Source organism: Xenopus tropicalis, chromosome 9, assembly GCF_000004195.4.
Source record: "Xenopus tropicalis strain Nigerian chromosome 9, UCB_Xtro_10.0, whole genome shotgun sequence".
In the NCBI taxonomy this organism is placed as follows: Eukaryota; Metazoa; Chordata; class Amphibia; order Anura; family Pipidae; genus Xenopus; species Xenopus tropicalis.
This window is the reverse complement of record NC_030685.2, coordinates 34353140-34369127: the sequence shown is the minus strand read 5'-3', so window position 1 is coordinate 34369127 and position 15988 is coordinate 34353140. Positions and strand designations below refer to the sequence as shown.

The 15988-nt window shown below is 42.0% G+C and overlaps 1 long non-coding RNA gene across 1 annotated transcript; it reads left to right on the top strand.

The window, feature by feature from the left end:
- Positions 1-1666: 1666 nt before the first annotated feature.
- On the top strand, positions 1667-10746 carry LOC105948488. Its single transcript, XR_001171906.3, has 2 exons — positions 1667-2352; positions 10589-10746. It is a non-coding gene; the product is annotated as an uncharacterized LOC105948488 (long non-coding RNA).
- The last annotated feature ends 5242 nt before the right edge of the window (positions 10747-15988 follow it).

Genomic DNA, 15988 nt, shown 5'->3' with positions numbered 1-15988 from the left:
AATGCAAGTCAAAATTTAAAAAGCATACTGCCCAATAGTCGGTCTATTGTTTAGTAAAAACGCCACCTATGGCTCACCTAATCAAATATTTACTCAGTCACACTTCACATTTTCTAGAACAGGCAGCAATCTCTAAAAATGTATTCTCCCTTCCTTTCCCTCCTTGCTTCATACTGCACATGTGTTTCTTTCCCTCCCCCCCTCCCCTCTGCCAGATCCGCTTCTGATTGGCTGGTGGGCATGTGTAGCTCAGAGCAGGAGACAGGATCAAGTTACACACATGCTCAGAGAATAGGAAGGCTGCCGCTGGCACCTACAGGAAGGGAAGAGAGATTTCAGTGATGTCACTGTAGTCTTCACACTGCTGTAGGCTGACAGCACCATATCTCAGAGAAGCAAGCAGGGATCTGGGAATTTAGATATGCAGTAAGTACTTAAAAAGAATGCCTTTAGACTTCTGTTCTACTTATAATGTTTTTAAAGAAACAGTAACACCAAAAAATGAAAGTGTATAAAAGTAACTAAAATATAATGTGCTGCTGCCCTGCACTGGTAAAAGTTGTGAGTTTACTTCAGAAAGTCTACTATAATTTATATAAATAAGCTGCTATGTAGCCATGGAGGCAGGCACATAGCAGATAAGTTCTGTAGAATACAATAGTGTTTTATCAGTTATCTGCTATGTAACCTGTGCCTTTTCTTCTTTTTTCCAGCTTGAATGGCTGCCCCCATGGCTACACAGCAGCTTATTATATAAATTATAGTAGTGTTACTGTAGCAAACACACCAGTTTTACCAGTGCAGGGCAACAGTGCATTATATTATTATATTTAGATTAACTCTTTATTAGCCTTTCCTTCTCCTTTAATGATTCATCAGGGTGGTATTTCTCGGGAACCTGGATTATAAATCAACTGCCCACTGGTGTCCCTGGTGGGGTGAGCCCTGCCAGTTAAATAGAATGGGGTCCCAATTTAAAAAAAAAAAAAAAAAATGGTCTTCCTTATAGACCATGCCTCATTTCAAAGGGGGGTTTTGGTGGTATGTGGTTGTAGGGTCTACTGAATGGTAGTTATGCTTTCAGCTTTCATGCTATGAGCTTTCAGAAAGAGCCAGTGCTACACATTAGAACTACTTTCAGGTAACCTATTGTTTCTCCTACTCCCATATAACTGGAGGAGGCCCAGCCCAGACTTCTTACTATTGAATGCTATTCTGATATCTACTGGTAGCTGCTGTCTTGCTCCCTTCCCACTGTTTTGCTGATCGGCTGCTAGGAGGGGGGTGATATCACTCCAACTTGCAGTGAAGCAGTAAAGATTGACTGAAATTTTTTAGAGCACAGGCCACGAGAAGAACATGTAAAATTTCAAAATTAAGTATATAAAAAAAAAAAAACTGCTTTAAAAAATAGATTTCAATGCAGAATTAACTCACATTTAAACCACTGCCCGGTTGCTAAGGTAAATAAGACCATTGCAAACAGATAGCTGCCAAAATACAAAATGGAGAGCTGCTGAACAAAAAGCTAAATAAGCGGAAAACCATAATAAATAAAAAATGAAGACCAATTGCAAATTGTCTCAGAATATCAGTCGACATCATATTAAAAGTTAATTAAAAGGGGAACTACCCCCTTAAAAGAGGAAAGGTAAAAATCACTGGAGGCCTGCGCAGTAGAGTGAAAAAGCTGGCTTTTTTGTTAAAGTTTGGCTTTTCACTTTACTGCACATGCGCAAGCAGTGCGTAGGAAGAGGATCACTGGTTCACAGCTGCCCCAGGCAGAAACACCAGCCCAGGGGAAAAAAAAAAAAAAAAAAGTAATACAAAGACTTAGGGACCTTGTGACGTCCACTGAATTTACAAGATCCAACAGAACCATGAGGCTGTATACACAATATTTCCACATGGGAACTCCGTATGAACATAGAGGCAATGCTCTTATTGTTGCCACATGAGGACCTGTCAATCCAAAACATAATTCAAAATCATATTTTATTATGCTTGTCAGGCAAAAAAACTTTACTTACACCATATAAAATATTTAATTATTGTTTCTTTTTTCTGTTTGAATCCATAATCACAGCAAGCAGGCAGTAGCCACTTTATTAAGGCAGACTGCAACTTCCTAAAATCATGTGTGTACATCAGAGGGGGGACCTGATTATAGACAGTGAGATGGGAGAGGGAATGTGAGGAGTGCAGTGACCCTAGGAGGTGCAGAATGGAAAGTAAAAGTAATTCACTGCTCTACCTCTATGCCTGAGGTATAGAGCTGGGGAAGGCAAAATATGTAATTTTTTAATGCATTATAGCAGGATGTAATGTTAAATAACAGAATGTGGATTTAATGTTTAACCCTTTCACTGCCAGCCGATTTGTCCCAAAAGTGAACATCTACTGCCAAGCTGTTTTTAGACATTTTGCACTCATTACATTTGCTTCGGTTTCTTGACAGGAAAACCTACATGAAATAAAGCATGTTATATATCGTTTTTTCCGGAACGAATTGGGCTTGAACATTGTAATAAAATTTTGTACTTTTTCTGGAGATTTAACACATTTTTTGAGTGAAATATGTTAAAAAAAAGTGAAATAAAGAAAAAAGTATTTTTATTTTGTGTTTTTTTTCCAAGAACGATTACATTAACTTACAAAAAATTTACTGTTTCTAAAAGCCCCGATTCTACTGAATCCAACAATACCAAATATGTATTGGTAACCCACTTTTCTTGCCCAGAAGACACCACAATAATAAAACAGCATTTTGCGCAATTTTACATAGAAATAAAAGTGAAAAGGCCATCTCTATTTTAACATGGCATATCTTATGACAGAAATGGAAGACCCCCATAAGTCACACATTTTTAGGAACCGCACACCTCTATATTTTTAGTTGTGGTGTAGTTTTTGCTCTAAATGTAGCTCCTGTCGTACAGATAGCGTAAAAACATATGCCATATTTTTAAATTTTTTTTTTTTTTCTGAAACACTATCACAGTAACGAAGTCCAAAGTAAATTTGAGAATAAAACACTAATGAAAATTTTCAAATGAAGGCAGGTTGTAAAAGAAAAAGTTATCCCGAGTAAAACGATACCCCACATTCATGGGTGCACCTAAAGCCACGGCCTCCAAACAGCCCAAAACAGGGGCAATACATAAGAGCAATTTCAGCTCAAAAGTTTGGAGCTGCGCTCTAAGTGCACACCATGCAGCTTTTCAGTCTAAACACCCCATTACCTGTGAAATACCCCCACAAACTATATGTTTTCTGAAAGTGCACACCTGTGGCTATTCAGCAGCGCCATTCTTGCTTTCCTGCATGCAGAATTGTGGACGCAGTTCTCCGTAGAAGTTTGCGATTTGGCCTGAAATAAAGAAAAAAAATGATCCAAAGTTAGATTTCTCCCCGAAATTGCCATAACAACGAAATAAAACCACTAAAACATCAATCTGCAACTTGTCCTGAACAAAATGATACCCCACATGCATGGGTGCACCTAAAGCCACGGCCTCCAAACAGCCCAAAACAGGGGCAATACATAAGAGCAATTTCAGCTCGAAAGTTTGGAGCTGCGCTCTAAGTGCACACCATGCAGCTTTTCAGTCTAAACACCCCCTTACCTGTGAAATACCCCCACAAACTATATGTTTTCTGAAAGTGCACACCTGTGGCTATTCAGCAGCGCCATTCTTGCTTTCCTGCATGCAGAATTGTGGACGCAGTTCTCCGTAGAAGTTTGCGATTTGGCCTGAAATAAAGAAAAAAAATGATCCAAAGTTAGATTTCTCCCCGAAATTGCCATAACAACGAAATAAAACCACTAAAACATCAATCTGCATCTTGTCCTGAACAAAACGATATCCCACATGCATGGGTGCACCTAAAGCCACGGCCTCCAAACAGCCCAAAACAGGGGCAATACATAAGAGCAATTTCAGCTCGAAAGTTTGGAGCTGCGCTCTAAGTGCACACCATGCAGCTTTTCAGTCTAAACACCCCCTTACCTGTGAAATACCCCCACAAACTATATGTTTTCTGAAAGTGCACACCTGTGGCTATTCAGCAGCGCCATTCTTGCTTTCCTGCATGCAGAATTGTGGACGCAGTTCTCCGTAGAAGTTTGCGATTTGGCCTGAAATAAAGAAAAAAAAGATCCAAAGTTAGATTTCTTCCCGAAATTGCCATAACAACGAAATAAAACCACTAAAACATCAATCTGCAACTTGTCCTGAACAAAACGATACCCCACATGCATGGGTGCACCTAAAGCCACGGCCTCCAAACAGCCCAAAACAGGGGCAATACATAAGAGCAATTTCAGCTCGAAAGTTTGGAGCTGCGCTCTAAGTGCACACCATGCAGCTTTTCAGTCTAAACACCCCCTTACCTGTGAAATACCCCCACAAACTATATGTTTTCTGAAAGTGCACACCTGTGGCTATTCAGCAGCGCCATTCTTGCTTTCCTGCATGCAGAATTGTGGACGCAGTTCTCCGTAGAAGTTTGCGATTTGGCCTGAAATAAAGAAAAAAATGATCCAAAGTTAGATTTCTTCCCAAAATTGCCATAACAACGAAATAAAACCACTAAAACATCAATCTGCAACTTGTCCTGAACAAAACGATACCCCGCATGCATGGGTGCACCTAAAGCCACGGCCTCCAAACAGCCCAAAACAGGGGCAATACATAAGAGCAATTTCAGCTCGAAAGTTTGGAGCTGCGCTCTAAGTGCACACACCATGCAGCTTTTCAGTCTAAACACCCCCTTACCTGTGAAATACCCCCAGAAACTATATGTTTTCTGAAAGTGCACACATGTGGCTATTCAGCAGCGCCATTCTTGCTTTTCTGCATGCAGAATTGTGGACGCAGTTCTCCGTAGAAGTTTGCAATTTGGCCTGAAATAAAGAAAAAAAAGATCCAAAGTTAGATTTCTCCCCGAAATTGCAATAACAACTAAAAAAACCTGCCCAATTTAGCCCCAAAATATATTCTATTTACCTTTATCTGTTTAGTTGAACATCTTTTGACTGTATAGCTTCATCTGTATTGCTGCGAATCTTCGGTTGATGCGGGGAGGTGGTGAAAGGGAGTCATTGCCCCCACCGAGTAATGACAACCGGCGGGGGCAAGTGAAGGGAGCGCGGGCTAGGGTTAGGCAGGAGAGGTTTCTGCCTGGCTACCCCCAATTGTTGCACCCTAGGCAGGTGCCTCTTCTGCCTACCCCTAGTTCAGCCCTGGCATTAGCTAAAGCATACCTCTCAACATTTGAAAAAAGCGCGGCAATTTTTTGTGTGTGCCCACTTTTGTGGCCCCAATTTCCACACCCCATTTTTGAAAAAAGAAAAAATACTCCTTATATATAGTTGAAATGGCGGGATCAGACGCAAATGTGCTATACCCTCATACTGTACTATCTAATAAAAATAAGATAAGGCAGTCAGTTATAAGTGAGTTATAACTATGTACCAGTTTTGCCCCCCCCATACACAATGCACCCATAGACAGTACCCCCCATACACATTGCCCCCATAGTCAATACCCCCATACACAGTACCCCCATACACAGTGCCCCCAATTGCCCCCATACACAGTACCCCCAATTTCCCCCATACACAGTGCCTTCAATTGCCCCCATACACAGTGCCCCCCATTACACAGTGCCCCCCATTACACAGTGCCCCCCATTACACAGTGCCGTAATCTATTACATAAATTGCATAGCACCCCAATTCTGAAAAAAGCTGAATGCCTGCACCAAGAACAAAATATATATTGCCCAAAATAAAGGCCTAAATATCTGCATTGAAAGCTGAGCTAATGAGTTGTGAATTCGCCAGTTTCTCTCCAACCAAAAGAGCTATGCCATCAGAACAGTACTATTACTCATAATAGGGAGAAAGACTACAATTAGCATAAGTGTTGAAATGTTAACTCCCATCTACCAACAAACTAGAACTTTCTTTTCACTACTGCAAACAAAGACCCTAACTGTGCAAAAATAATAAAAAAAATATTCCATGGAGACCTAATACTGTACACTAGTAAAACCTAAAATGTCACCCAGAAATACATATAGCTTTAGCAACTGCCCTGAAACACTAGTACTGCCCTGTACACTAGTAAAACCTAAAATGTCACCCAGAAATACATATAGCCGTAGCAACTGCCCTGAAAGGGTAGCTTATGAGGTGTCAGTAAAAAAAAAACCTTGTGGCATCAGCAGGGGAGATGAAATCATCCGCAGGCAAGATGAAACATCATGATCATCACGCACCACAAATTTTTAGGGGCCCAGTCCGTCACGCAACACCTCAGTTGGCTATACATAACCTAACATAACATTTTAGGTAAGGAAACACCCAAACTAACCACGACATAAAACCTAAAAAAAAAATCTGACCTGAATACATAAACCAAAAGGCTATTATATTAATTTTGCACAAAGCGGGATGCCAATTATAATAAATTCTATCAGTGCACAACAATTTATTACCCTTTCAATAGTGCAGCCGAGTATGGTATATCTCAAAACATTGTTTGAGACATAACCCAGGGTTGCGAGGGCACTTAGGGCAGTAGTACCGTGTATCTCGTCTTATACCCCTTTTACGGCACACTCTGCAAGCTTTTTGGGCAAACACTTTTCCAGGTGTGGGTGGAAGCGTATCAATAAAGTGCTTCCCAATCAATCGGGCCACATTGTCACTGGGGGGCATCTCAGGCTCTGTCTCCTCTACGCCACTAAACAACAGGGCAGGGATTATCTGCAGCTGGTATTTATAGTAGGATAATTTGGGACCTGGTACTGCTGCCTTATATACAACGTATGAATTTCGAAGGGCCATTTGAATTAAGTATATACCAACTTTTTTGTACCAGGCCTTAGTTTTTCGAGTGGCGTTGTAGTAATGTTGGAGTTGATCAGTTCTGTCAACGCCACCCATGTACCTGCTGTATTCCCTGCAACAGAGAGGTTTTGTTTTAGGGGGCCTACCAACTCTCTGTACCACAGTTACTGACTCATCGTGGATTGTCGTCAGCATGAATACATTTTTTGTGTCATAATAATTTATGGCAAGGAGCTCATCATTTCTGAGGGCATAAACTTCTCCACGATTAAGTTTTTTGCTGACCAGATCCCTGGGCAGTCCCTTTCGGGTACGATTTATAGTGCCACAGGCTGGGGTATCTAAGCAATATAGGGCAGTGAACAGGGGGATACTAGTGTAAAAGTTATCCACATATAAGTGGTAACCTTGGCCCAAAAGTGGAGAGATGAGCTCCCATACAATTTTGCCACTGACAGTCAAATCAAGGGGACAACCAGGGGGGTCTAATTTGGAGTCCTTGCCTTCATAAATCATGAAATAGCTGGTGTACCCCGTAATGCTTTCGCACAGTTTGTAAAATTTGATCCCATAGCGGGCACGCTTGCTTGGGATGTACTGCCGAAATGCGATGCGCCCTTTGAAGAGGAGAAGCGACTCATCTATACAAATGTTTTGGGAAGGGGTATACACTTCTCCACACCGCTCAGACAGGCTATTTATAAGGGGCCTCAATTTATGCAGCCTGTCATGGCCGGGCACATCAGGGGGTACAGCCGTTGCATTGTTATTGAAATGCAGAAACCGGAGCAGTAGCTGATACCGGTTTCTCGGCATGGTGGCAGAAAAAACAGGGATAGACAACACAGTAGTGGTATCCCAGTAGGACTCCAAGGAATTTGCTTTTATGAGACCCATAGCTAAAGTGAGTCCCAAGAACTTTTTCATTTCGGCAATGTCAGTGGGATGCCATGCCTGCGCTCGAGCATACCTAGGTAGGGGATTACGGGCAAGGTATTGCTCGGCGTATAAATTTGTGTAGAGGACCATATCCTGTAGGATGGCCTCAGTAATATATAATTGAAAAAAATCAACTGGTTCAAAATTCCTGGTGTCCACCTTAACACCAGCGACTGCAGTAAATGGGGGAATCTCAGGGGGAAAATTACAAGGAGGCCTCCACGCAGGCTCTCCTCCAGCTGCAGCATCAGCCCTATCACCCTCTCCCTCATTTGGAACACGCTCCTCTACCTCCACCTCCATGGGCTCCTCAAGAGCACTAACCGTGCTACTACTACACCATGACTCCTCAGTAGAGGAGTCACTCTCTGAATCAGGGGGCACATACTCGGAATCAGAGTCACTGAACTCCTCCGAGCTAGAGGCCATGCACAGTGCAGCAGCCTCTTCAACAGAGTACAACCTTCTAGCCATGTTGCCAACAAAATATTTTCAAAACTAATATAACACCCTAGTCTAAATGCCCTCAATCAGTCACACCAAAAATCGAGTAAATCACAATATGATCAGAAGCCAGACAAACTACAGCAACACAGGCAAGGCAGAGTAGAAGAAAAAAAAAACGGATAAGATAAACAAATCTGGCAAAGAAACCCCACCCCTCCCTTGAACTCTAGACCTCCCTAAAAAAAACCACCAAGGACAATGTAGAGCAAGAACAATCCGGAACAAGCAAAGAAAAAAAAAAAAAAAGCAAAAGCCAGTAGACCAACAGCAACACAAATAAAAATGATTATGACCTAATTACTATTGAAATAAAAGTAATACAAGCAAAGTTCTGTAAATACAACCAAGAACAATCAATAAGCAAGAACAGTAAATGAACAGCAACACAAATCTACAAATGCAATGGAACCACTGACATGCAATAAAAGGCAAGAAAAGAAATGCAAAATCAAGGTAATACGCAGAACTGGAAACTCATAAAATCACAAGAAACACAAGAAAAATGAGATTATGCCGTGTGACTTGCGGTCAGGCTACCTGATCACTTGTCACACTGCAAAATCAAGCTAACACAAGCAATATAACTAATCAAAAGTACAACGCAGAACTGGAAACTCAGAAAATCACTAAGAAACCCAAGAAAAATGAGATTATGCTGTGTGACTTGCGTTCAGGCAACCTGATCACTTGTCACACTGCAAAATCAAGCTAACACAAGCAATATAACTGTAATAAAAGTACAACGCAGAACTTAGAAATCAGAAAATCAATGAAAAATGAGATTATGCCGTGTGACTTGCGTTCAGGCTACCTGATCACTTGTCACACTGCAAAATCAAGCTAACACAAGCAATATAACTAATCAAAAGTACAACGCAGAACTGGAAACTCAGAAAATCACTAAGAAACCCAAGAAAAATGAGATTATGCTGTGTGACTTGCGTTCAGGCAACCTGATCACTTGTCACACTGCAAAATCAAGCTAACACAAGCAATATAACTGTAATAAAAGTACAACGCAGAACTTAGAAATCAGAAAATCAATGAAAAATGAGATTATGCCGTGTGACTTGCGTTCAGGCAACCTGATCACTTGTCACACTGCAAAATCAAGCTAACACAAGCAATATAACTGTAATAAAAGTACAACGCAGAACTTAGAAATCAGAAAATCAATGAAAAATGAGATTATGCTGTGTGACTTGCGTTCAGGCAACCTGATCACTTGTCACACTGCAAAATCAAGCTAACACAAGCAATATAACTGTAATAAAAGTACAACGCAGAACTTAGAAATCAGAAAATCAATGAAAAATGAGATTATGCCGTGTGACTTGCGTTCAGGCTACCTGATCACTTGTCACACTGCAAAATCAAGCTAACACAAGCAATATAACAGTAATAAAAGTACAACGCAGAACTTAGAAATCAGAAAATCAATGAAAAATGAGATTATGCCGTGTGACTTGCGTTCAGGCTACCTGATCACTTGTCACACTGCAAAATCAAGGTAACAAGCAATATAACAGTAATAAAAGTATAAAGCAGAACTTAGAAATCAGAGTAATACAGTAAAACAAGTAAAACAGAAAATAAAGTACAATGCAGAACTGAAAAAGCAATGAAACACAAAAGCAATGAACAAATGAAATCAATAATATAAAATAAAACTGATCAAACAGTGATAAGTGTGTAAAGGCTAAAAAATAAAGGCAAAGTAAAAAATATGTATGTGTGCACACTTGCAAAAGAAGTGAGTGTGTGTACAGGTGTGTATATGTGTGTGTAAGTGTAAAAAAAGTAAAAAAAAAAAAAAAAAGTGGAAACTGCAAAAAAAAAAATCAGCAAAAAAAAATTACAATGGTGAAAATGGTGTAAAGTGTGTAAATGGTGCAAAAAAATGTACCTGGGGCAGATCTCAAAGGCAGGCTGGCAGATCTCTGTGCTGGAGGGTCGCAGGGGGCTGCAGGCAGGTCCACGAGGCTCCAAGAGTGAGAGGGCGGCGCCAGGGGCAGGATTTAAATACCCCAAGCAGCAGGCACGTCTTGATGACGTCGCTGCGACTTGGGGTCAGTCTGGGGGCGATCGGAGGCGGCAGAGGACGTCCAGGACCGGTGAGCTCGTTGCCTAGGGGGTTGTGGGGCTGGCAGCGCGTCTCTGCACTCGCATCGATCGGCGAGTGCAGAGAACGCGCTGACTTAGTGTAAAACGTAGCTCCTACGTGCTGGGCACTTAGCAACTTTTTTTGCCAGCACGTAGGAGCTACGGCTTTGGCAGCCAAAGGGTTAATTTGAAAAGGATTTCTGTTTTACATCTTTTTATGTGTCCTCTTTAAAGGCATGGTTCACCTTCAGGTAAACTTTTAGGGACTGATTTATCAAAGTACATATTTCGGATCTTAAAAAGTACAATTCAAAAAAGAAAATTTTGTATTAAATATGGCAATTTCTGATGTGCGTTAAGTGTGTTGAAAAATCGTATCGTGGTTGTATGAAAATATCGCGGTACGATCCCAAAGTTCTGAAATTTTTGTATCCCAACAATCGTAAACGGCACAAAAACCTTTCTGACGTTGATCCTTCAGTGCATGATTTTGGAAGCCTCCCATAGGACTCAATGGCACTCTGCAGCTCCAACCCGGCCCAAGGAAAGTCTCCCATAGGGCTCAATGGCACTCTGCAGCTCCAACCTGGCCCAAGGAAAGCCTCCCATAGGGCTCAATGGCACTCTGCAGCTCCAACCTGGCCCAAGGAAAGTCTCCCATAGGGCTCAATGGCACTCTGCAGCTCCAACCTGGCCCAAGGAAAGTCTCCCATAGGACTCAATGTCACTCTGCAGCTCCAACCTGGCCCAAGGAAAGTCTCCCATAGGGCTCAATGGCACTCTGCAGCTCCAACCTGGCCCAAGGAAAGTCTCCCATAGGACTCAATGGCACTCTGCAGCTCCAACCTGGCCCAAGGAAAGTCTCCCATAGGACTCAATGGCACTCTGCAGCTCCAACCTGGCCCAAGGAAAGTCTCCCATAGGGCTCAATGGCACTCTGCAGCTCCAACCCGGCCCAAGGAAAGTCTCCCATAGGGCTCAATGGCACTCTGCAGCTCCAACCCGGCCCAAGGAAAGTCTCCCATAGGACTCAATGACACTCTGCAGCTCCAACCCGGCCCAAGGAAAGTCTCCCATAGGGCTCAATGGCACTCTGCAGCTCCAACCTGGCCCAAGGAAAGTCATGATACCGAAGCTTGAATGAATTCCGAAACTTTCGTACCCGTTGCAACAAATGCGATTTTGTTGCACAAATTGACGCAAAGCATGAAAAAGTTGCGGAAATTAACGAAAATATTGTAGAAAATACGTTTAGTTCTAAAACTTAGAAAAAATACAAATTTTTAGCATTCGGACTCAATCGTACTTTAATGAATAGGCCCCTTAATATGCTATAGAATGGGCTATGCTTAGCAACTTTTCAATTGTCTTCATTTTTATTTTTTTTATTTCAAATTGGGTTCACTGACCCGGCAGCCAAACTGTTGCTCTGTAAGGCTACAGTTTTGTTATTCTTACTTTGTATTACTTATCTTTCTCTTTAGGCCCCTTCTGTTCATATTTTTGTCTCTCTTTCTAACCAATGCCTAGTTGCTAGGTTAAATTGAGCCAGTTGTTAGGTTAAATTGAGCCCTAGCAACCAGATAGCTGCTGAAATTCCAACCTGAAGAGCCACTGCACAAAAAGCTAAATAATTAAAAAAAATCCCAAATAATAAAAAGTAAAGACCAACTGCAAGCTGTCTCAAAATAGCACTCTCTACATCATTCTAAAAGTTAATTTAAAGGTGAACAACCCCTTTTCTACAGGCCCCATATAAAAGTCACAGTTGTGACGGTTGTATGCATCACTGCTGTATGATTTAATAGCAAAAGTGCAGCCCACAGTATGAATCTATACAGATTCTGCCTTTATTGCTAAAAAAATAAAACTAGCAGGTGAACTCACAAGATAAATTTGCTTATGGTTTACTCAATAACAAATCTGAATGTATTCATACAGTGTTTTAGGCAGTTTTCATGGAAGTATGACATGAATTTTAATATTTCATCTGAATCCTTAGAATATTTATATTTCATAAGTTTTAAAGGTTCAAGCCCATATTAATATATTGTTTAACATTATTTTGTAGTTTCAAGATTCAAATAGATGCGCTACGATATAAACTTTTGTTTTCTGTGACAAAAACGTGCTTGAACTATACAGCTAATGTAATTATTTTTCATTCTCAATAAACAAATATCATTGTGCCACTTTCAGCATTAATAGCACCATGCCGAGAAGTCATAGGTCCCACTTAGCAGAATAGAATAAGTCACTAAAAACAGAAACTAAAATAGCTAAAGTGCTCAGAAAAATGTGCTTAACCATACCTCCCAACCGTCCCGCTTCCAGTGGGACAGTCCCGATATTTATGGCACTTCCCGCTGTCCCGGATTCATTGTTAGATGTCCCGCTTCTCAGCATTGCCATTTAATTGATTGCTGTGCCTGCTCTGCTCTGGGAAATAAAGCCCCGCCCACTTAACTCTTGAATCTCCCCTGCTACCTCAAACTCACAGGTTTACCTTGATGTTTAATTGTCCTGGGAGGAGCTCACCCAATGTTCTGTTCTTTTCAACTGGTCTTCATTTCAATTATTTACCTTCCTCTTCTGCCTCTTTCTAGCTGTCAAAAGGGGGGGCATGGACTCCAAGAAGCCGAAGGCTCTTTAAGGTTACAATTCTATTTTTACTTTTTATTACACATCTATTCAGGTCTCTCCTATTCTTCTACCAATCTGTCACTGAAACCACTGCCAGGTTGCTAAGGTAAATCTGACCTTAGTAAAGGAAAACTGCTGAACAAAAATCAAGATCATTTCAAAACCACAACATTTTTTTTTAATTTAAAGGTGAACTACCCCTTTATAGTGCCCAATTAATGAGAGAATGATACAGTGTAGGACCCTGAGCTGAAAAGTGCTGCATGGTAAATCGCAGCCAATAAGGGAGAGGAGTTAAAGCAATTTTTGCCCGTGCATGGAGCCATAGTTTCCTAGGCAACTAAACGCTTGCAATCACCCTGTGAGGGGTAAGTGCATCCCAACAACACAGGGCAGTTAGAAGGAACAGTGGGAATGGCACTGTGCCCAGTCTCTTATTATAGCTAAACCCAATAACATCCTGTAGCAGATATTTATATATCATTCCCTCTCGGAATATTCCCCGCTGTGTAACACTTACTGGTGCTGAACTGGAGTTTCTGAATGGCAGAACGGGAAGGTGTTATGGCTGCCGCATTTCTCAGCACAGAAGAGCCAGTGAGACGGCTGGTGCGACGCACCTACACGGGGCACAAGTGGGGTTAATGCAATTTCCCACACACAGGCACTTTAGCTGCTCTTCCTATTGCCCATTGCGCCTAATTAAGTAAATGTCCCATTGCCCTAGAGGCACTTTGTTCCTGCCCTGAGAGAAATATGGGTGGTGGGTAAAATAGGGCATTGTGATCTACTGAGGGGCTTTTATTCTCTATTTAGTTGGCAGGGCCCACCCCCTAAATAGCCTAGGCAGGCAGTTAATTACCTAGGGGCCCTAACGAAGTAGCATAGTCAATGCTATATGCAGCCACAGACACTGGACAGCACTGTGCTCATAGATACCCTTAAATATCCCCCCCCTTGTACTGCCAGTACCGAGCAGCTGGGGGCGCCCCTTTTCTGCGATTTTTACCCTTTCGCTCTATTAATAACATTGGCATCAGGGAAGGTTTGTACCAGCCTGGCGGCAGCACAAGGGCAGCTGATCCATCACATTATATAAAGGTCACAGCAGAAAATGGATCAGTTCTGTTTGATTAAAGGGTCCTTCCTTGGGCCCCAAGTCTCCAGGGCTGCTCATCTCAGGTCTTGTAGAACTACAATTAACACCAAGGGGCAGATTTATCAAATCACGAGTTCGAATCCCAATTTGAAACGAAAATTTCTGAAGATTGCAAATATCACGAAAATGCTTACGAAAAAATCATATTAGTCACGATAATATCGTATTGGCGATCCGAAAGTCACGAAATTTTCGTACCGTACAATTCTAAACAGCGGTAAAACCGCGCTGAGCGTTCGTGCCTTTGTAAATGAGCCCCCAAGAGTGCAGAGCAGTAAATCACAATTACAAGGGCACAAGAATAATAATAGTTTTTCTCTACCCACCTATAGAGTATTGGAGAGGGAATGTGCCACATAAGGGCAGGGGGTGGGGGTGCGATCAGACAGATTTAAACTTATTTTTACTTCATTCTCCAGGTCACAGCAACCCAGCACCTTATAAGGGTTTCCCCCTATGAATACGATTAGTAGTTTTATCCCCGACAGTCACACGAAGAGCACTGCCCGCAAACTTGTACATAACTCGCCCCCCCTGCCGCCAATGCCCCCACATCCGAGCAGGACACCCAGCACCTCAGCTGTAGTACAACTATGTTGCTGATGGGCCAGTGACAGACTAGCGCAATGCTTATTGGAGGAGCCTCTGACTGGGGCTGCTCCCCATTGAATAACAGTGCAGAGCGGAGCCCAGTTAAAAGCAAACATTGTGGCGGGGGGGCGGGGACACAGCTCACATTGGCTTCTTACTGACAAATCGCTGAGTCACCAATAATAGGGCGGGCTATCGTACCGAACGATTCTATTGGCTGTTTGATTTGCAGAGAGTTTGGCTGCTGATTCCGTTATGGGACCAAGTGAGATGTGCTTGCAGCTAATGGTTGTGTGGGAGCTGCACTCCGAGTGAGAGGGACAGTCAGACACACTAGGGAAACTCACACTGCCCTACAGATCCACCTAAATTCCGACTCAACCGCCACGTTTCCGTTTTTAGCAAAAGAAAGACAGTTTACAGACTCTTTTGTTAATTTGTCTTTTAAATGACATTTATACGGCATTTTAACAACGTTCTTTTCTGAAAATTTTCTCCGCCATTTTTAAAATGGAGTAAAGCTCAGTGTAACCCTGTCAGATAAATTCTAAGCTCTTATGTTTTGCTTTGTTTCACCCAGTCGCCATCCCCCACCTCTGGTAGGGGCCCCATTGGGGATCATTAACATATTAATGGGGATTAGCAGACAAATTTCTGTCTAACCCTAGAACAATAGGTGCAAAAAGCCTCATTAACATTAAAGTAAAACACTGATTAAACAAAAAGATTTATTTATATCTTATACATAAAAAGGTTTTTACCTCACATTTGCATTGTTAGGTTGTTTTAGCTTAATGAATGAAGCAATAATAACATCATGAGTGAATATATTGTATACATTTTTATTTAAATGAAAAGTACATTTTTCGTTTTAGCAGCGGCGCCCCCTCCTTTAGCTGTGCCCCTTCTGTTCCCAGCAGCCATCTTGGGGATCAGCAAACAGCACAGGCACACTGGCACCCAAACTGGGATATTGGGGTAGAAAGTTGGAGTGGCCCCAACAGGGCATTGGATAAAAACCCGGTGGGCCCTAGTCCTGTTGGACCTCTTTTCACCAGGCATATTGGTGTGTGGGCCGGATTGCTGCTGGCCAGTAATCAGTAGGGGCTAGAGAAGTAGTGGGATGGCAGATTGGTGCGGGCGGTGGGCCCTTGATCCACTTTTTCCCATGAAGAAGGTATTTAGAC